The following is a 6,746-nucleotide window of genomic DNA, read 5'->3' on the forward strand; positions in this document are numbered from 1 at the left end:
ATTTTTTTATGGTCCTATTTAAAATTGCCTCCCTCGAGTGCTAGATTTCAAATAAATATAACAATTCAACTAGTGATCAGTTAATTGAATGCAATCAATTTAGGAAAACACAAATAAACCAAAGAATTCTAATATATCAATCAAAATATAAAAAACACGGTCTCAAGTCAAGCTACGTTGTTCCTCTAGACAAAGGAATTTGTTCATAACGAAAATAAAAATCAAACAAAGCATGTTCTTGATCATCATTCAAAAATTTAGGAGAAATAATGAAATAAAAACGAAGGTAGATGATGCTTCTCCATCTCCGGAAGTCTCTTTGTCCGTCTTCGTGCCAAGAATGTTTCTTCTCCATTGTCCTTGGTCTCTAGCCTTCAAAAAACTCATACAAACCCTCGATTCCACTCTGATATATGCCAAAGAGTCCTTTTAAAATTCGAGAATAAAAGTTTCCCAAAATATGAACACGCAGGGCGCGGGTGTGCTTCGATGTATATGATAGGGCATGGGGGCTCTGATCGGCGTCACATTTTTTCGAAAAAAAGAGGCTGCAGGGCGCGGGTGCGCTGGTGTTTAGGCGCGGGGGTGCTCTGCATTGTTCCTGCTTGTGCAGAATTCTTCAAAAAATTATATCTTGAGTTCTAGCCGTTGGATTGGGCTAAAATTTGGACAGCTTTAAAACATCTTAAACTACATTCTGAACGGTGGAGATTGGATTCGGAGCTCTCTAGATTCGCCAATAATTTCTGGACTCTTAATGCTTCGTGATTCATTCCTACGCATCTTCTCGGTGCTCCGACCTTGATATTCGCACTTTTTTTTTATTCAATCTTATCTCCTTCTCCTTATTTCATCTATTTCACTTCTTTTACATGTCAAAAATTGATTGTTACCTAAATTACTGCAAAGGACACAAACAACCACAAAAACACATAATATCGCTCGATACATAACAAAGGCAAGACTAAATCATATAAAATATAAGTGCGAAAATGGCACTTATCATCCAGTTTTGTGATGTCAGTTAAGCTCATGGATAAATCACTTAGTTCTCTTGTTGTCAGTTATGCTTGGTCTAATTTTTTCTTTGAATACATAAACACAAAAATTGTAATGGACTGGGCCTTTGCTCTGCCCCCTCTGGGCTCTGCTCTGGCCCAGCCATACTCATGGTCTTCTCTCCACCTGCAAAAGAGAGTTTAATGCCCTCCCCAAGACTCGAACATGCACCACCAGGCTTTAAGTGCATATTCTTTCGGAGTCTTGGTACCATTGAGGAGATCATATTAAACATGCACTACTAATTCAATGGTACCAAGACTCCGAAAGAATATGCACTTAAAGCCTGGTGGTGAAAGAGTGGGTGCCCGGTGAGCCAACTTGTGGTTAAGGGCTTTTATGACTCTATGTATAAACAATCTTTTGTTTAATATAATTTACACTTTTATAATGACATTTACTTTATCTTTTATCATATTATTATGTTGTGACATACTATAAGATGTTTAGATGAAGACCTTGAATATACTATAGTGTATATAAGATGTGGTAGCACATGGGGATGGCTATCATGAAACACATCTTATAGTCACTGTATATTCTAAACAGTTCCTAGTCGATTGAGCCGTCCGTTAATAAGGATAAGGATCGCTCGAGATTGAGACTAGCATTTGCGATGCCGAGTACCACGTTTCATTGGTATGGAACATAGAGATGTTCATAGCATGCAAATGGATATTCATATGATTAATGATCGAACTACCCTATCCAGACATTCCAAGTGGTTATCACTTATCGAGTGGATAAAGTCCGCGGTTTTGGTTGTACACCATTAGTCCTTACTACTTGAAATATCATTGAGACTCTATATGCTAGTACTGTACTTTGACTCGTTTACCGACTCTATTGGGGTCATCAGGTGTCGGGATTGGGTACAGTTACGACACATATAGGAGTCGATGCTTTGTTGTCAAGGATTCACCACATACTTGCAAGTGTGGATATCCTATGCGATATGAGGAGATATTAGTGTGATGAATCTCTAGCAAGAGTACATGATGTGTTTTAGGTTACTTGGTGTTCCTAGTAACACATGCGATGTCACTATTTGATCTCCAAGATGTAATGCATAGTTATCGAATCTCGAACGACTCTCGATTTACCAATGGTTGTTGATTCGATCGGGATATATGGATGAAGGGACCGTACTGTACGCTAACCAAAATCTATTGGTTCTTGCAGGCACTATCAGTGATACCTAGGGAATCATGGGGTGATGTTGCTAGGCGCTCTTACCATGATTCGTTGGGTAAGTCGAAAATTGTTGTTCCGAGTCACAAGGAGTTGTGAGCCCACGGCTAGCTGTATCCCTGAACCATTGAGGGTTACAGAAGTAATGGATTTTTAATCCCCGTTGAGATAATTAAATTTAAAGAGTTAAATTTAGTGAATAAAGAAGTGGGACTTCTTATTTAAGAGAAGAGGGAGTAAGATTTCCTAAAATGACATAGTGATGGACATTTTTGGAAACCACTGAATTCGGATTTAGAAAATTTGTCTTGACTTTAAAAGATGCAGAAATGGTTTCTGTGCACATTGGTGAAATTGGTTTATCAATCTGAGTCACGATGAATTTTATATTAATTTCTGAACATGCGGGCTTTGCTTGTCAAGCTTGAACTTATGACTAATGGGCCCTAAGCTGTTAGCAGCCCACATTATAAATAAGTTATTGCAGTGCAGAAATTACACAACACAAGGTCATAAATTTTCGAAAACCCTAGAGAGTTTCTCTCTATTTTCGGCCGCCCCCCTTCCCTCTGTCTATGAGATTTTTCAGTCTACAAATTTCGAATTTGCAGTCTGAATTAGCATATCAAATCTGTTATTTCTCTTCGTAGAAACTTCTGATAGACTTTCTAGTGCAGTCTATCAGAGGGATTAAACTTCTGTTCGTTGACCTGATTGAAGAAACGTTCGTTCATCAGTTCCTGGGATATACAACAAGAGCAGTTTAATCTGTTGGTGTCCATAATCTCGTTTCGAGATTTTAAGGTAAAATTTACATTGTTTAAATTTTATGTTATCAATTTTAATCGTAGGAATTTGATACCCATATGGAATCGTTCCATATAAAATTTTAAAACTTCCGCTGCAACGGGTATCACTTTCTTTTTCGATCCGGAGAACGACCGTGTTCCAACAGTGGTATCAGAGCCAGGTTGTTCTCGGATTTTACGATTAAAATTTATTCGATTGTACCGGCCTCAATTTTTCAGAAAAATAAAACGAAAATTTTAAATTAAATTCCAGGGCAATCGGGCAGAGACTTGATCGCTGCCCACGGGAAGCGATTGGCTGCCCACCTCCACGTGGGCAGCCCTGTCCCACGTGGAGGCCGGGCTGCCCGGGATTGTCCCGGGCAGTCCGGAAATTTTAAAATATAATTTTTGATTTTTTGAAATTTTTTAAATTTCAGTTTTTGGTTCGATTGAAAATTGTTTTTGATTGGTCCACGAGGCATCAGATCAAATTATTTGAGTCCGAAATTTTAAAAATTGATTTTTGGATAAATTTGAATTTTTGGAAAATTTATAAATTTTATCCATTAAATTAGATTTTATAAAATTAATAATTATGGTACAATTGATAATAAAATATGATTTTATGTATAAATTGGATTTTATATGTAAAATATGATTTTATGGATAAACTAGATAAAATATGATTTTATATATAAAATAAGATTTTATGTATGAAATATGATTTTATCTATTTATATTTATTGTCATTGCATGATATCCAATAAATTAATTTTTAAATTAAATATTATTGGATAAGGATGATCGATTGCCATGACCAATGTTATAGGTGTATGTTAGGTTGTTTACATTTGGTTTTAATTATTGTTGTTGGATTTATTAATGGGCCTGATTTATGACCCAATATGAATTGTCATATGTAATAAAAGTGGGCCTGGTTTATGGCTCGTTCCCACCCCTTAAATATGTATCCCCTGCTTGTCATCGAAATTTATTGTAAATTTTAGACTTAGTGGGAGATGAAGATTTGAAGACAAAGGTGGGCCCAGCAGACAATAAAGACCGAAGAAATGTAAATTGGAAGCTCAATGTAATAGGATTGCATTGCATACTTGCATATTACCTAGGATTGGACTTAGACTCATGATTGGCAACCACGGGTCGATTAGTAATGGAATCGATCATCCTAAAATAATATATGATATTATTATTGTATGCATGTTTAGACTAAATTGTATGAATCCCGCAAGCATACAAATTTTAAATGATGAGACAAATTTTCAAAATTAAAATCCCTCATTTTAAATATGATTTAAAATTGATATCAAGATAAACAAAAGGGCATTTAAATATTGTTTAAATGTTCCTACCTTCCATCAACAATCAATGTATGAGATGCTACCCGCGGATACGGTCCGGCTCATATTATTGGGGGGTCCCGTTCGTCGAAAAGCTGTACATTGGATCGACACATGTTGTAAGTTGGATGAAACTCCCATGGGATTGGCTCATATTATTGGGGATCCACATGGCGACCGTCCATCACAACTTAATATTGATGGATCATCTTGACGTGTCACAATAAACGGCGTCATATTATTGGGCCCTTATTGGACATGAGGTAAAAACATGGAGGTTGCTTTGGAAGCAATTGGGCTCTACCATTTGAAAATTATGGTTGGCTGAAATTATTCGGGACTATAGTTTGTCAATTGGACTCCATGTTCCCACTAAAGAAAATGTTTCTCGTTTTCACTAGAGGGTAGTGAAATCGTTAAAATAGTGGGAGTGAGATTCATAAAATAAATTCGCCTTATTTTATGTCTTAGTAAATTAATTAAACAATCACTGATTATTGTCTGTTTCTTTTCAGTATTTCATTAAGATGAATTTGCATAATCCACTATTCTCTATTCTCGAACAAAACAAACTGACTGGCGCAAACTATACGGAATGGTTCCGTAAGTTGAAGATTGTCTTGACCTCGGAGAAGATGTTCTACATGTTAGAAAAATCTCCTCCGAAGGAAGCACCAGCTGATATAAGTCCGAAAGAGTTGGCCAAACTTGATATATGGTGGGACCATGATATCAAGGCCAAATGCTATATGCAAGCTTCGATGTCTGATGAACTCCAGAGGCAATTTGAGGATACCGTGAATGCTGCTGAAATTCACGCACAACTCAAGGAAATTTTTGGGGCTCAATCGAGAGCTGAAAGGTTCGCTACTGTAAAAGAGTTAATGACATGTCGCATGCGTGAAGGGACTTCGGTCCGTGATCATGGGGTACGCGTGATTTGGCTCATTCAGAAGTTGGTAACGCTTGAATTGGTATTGGAGCATGAACTCAATGTGGACTTATTACTTCTCTCTCTTCCTTCATCGTTTGACGGTTTCGTGGTGAATTTCAATATGAACAAGATAGAGGCCTCCCTTGAAGAGATGGTCAATATGATTGTAACTTATGAAGCCACTTTAAATAAGGATAAGCCGGTTCTCTTGGTGGGCTCCTCTTCTTGTGCTAAGAAGGGGCCAAGTACAAAGGGTAAGAAACGTTCTGCCCCATCCAAGAAAACCGGACCCGAGAAGAAGAACAAGACAAAGGCTTCAAACATGGAAAAATCCAAGGATGTTTGCCATCACTGCAAGAACCCGGTCATTGGAAACGTAACTGCAAGGAATATCTCGAGCAGTTGCGAACTGCGAAGGGTATGTTTTATATTGAAATAAATGTTTCACTTAATACTACTTCTTGGGTATTGGATACCGGATGTGGATCTCACATTTGCAATGATTTGCAGGTGATGACAAGAAGTCGCAAGCTTAGGATGGGTGAGACCCAGTTGAGGCTCGGAAATGGTTCTCGAGTTGAAGCCAAAGCTGTGGGAGACATTTTTTTAATTTTGCAGAATGATTTTAAGTTATTTTTGAGAGATGTTTTATATGTGCCAGATTTGGTTAAAAACATTATTTCTATTTCTATGCTTGATAGAGATGGTTTTTCTTGCAATTTTGTGAATGGGATTTGCAATATTTACAAGAATGAATGTTTAATTGGATGTGGACAACTTGAAAACGATCTATATAACTTAAAATTAAAAGATGTTCCAATTAATTATGTTGATAAATCGGTAACAACGAACAAAAGGAAAATCGATAGTCAAAACCCGGCAAACCTTTGGCATGCTAGGCTAGGTCATATTTCTTCAAGGAGGATGAACAAGCTAGTGGGAGAGGGCATGTTTGATATGTCTGATATTAACTCTTTACCTACTTGTGAGTCCTGCCTCAAAGGAAAAATAACTAAATCTCCTTTCAAAGGGAAGCCAGAGCGTAGTCAAAATCTATTGGATTTGATCCATACAGATGTTTGCGAACCATTTAGTATTGGTACAAAATTTGGTCACACCTACTTCATTACCTTTAATGATGATTATTCTAGGTATGGATACTTATATTTGATGAAATATAAGTCTAAATCATTTGAAAAGTTCAAAGAATTCAAGGTTGAAGTAGAAAACAAACTAGGTAATAGTATTAAAGCACTTCGATCAGATCGAGGTGGAGAATACTTAAGTACCGAGTTCTTGGATTATCAAAAACAGAATGGGATTCTCTCTCAGTGGACTCCTCCTATGACACCTCAGCTGAATGGTGTTTCGGAGCGTCGCAATCGAACCTTGTTGGACATGGTTCGATCTATG

Source organism: Henckelia pumila, chromosome 2 (assembly GCF_033568475.1).
Source record: "Henckelia pumila isolate YLH828 chromosome 2, ASM3356847v2, whole genome shotgun sequence".
NCBI lineage: Eukaryota > Viridiplantae > Streptophyta > Magnoliopsida > Lamiales > Gesneriaceae > Henckelia > Henckelia pumila.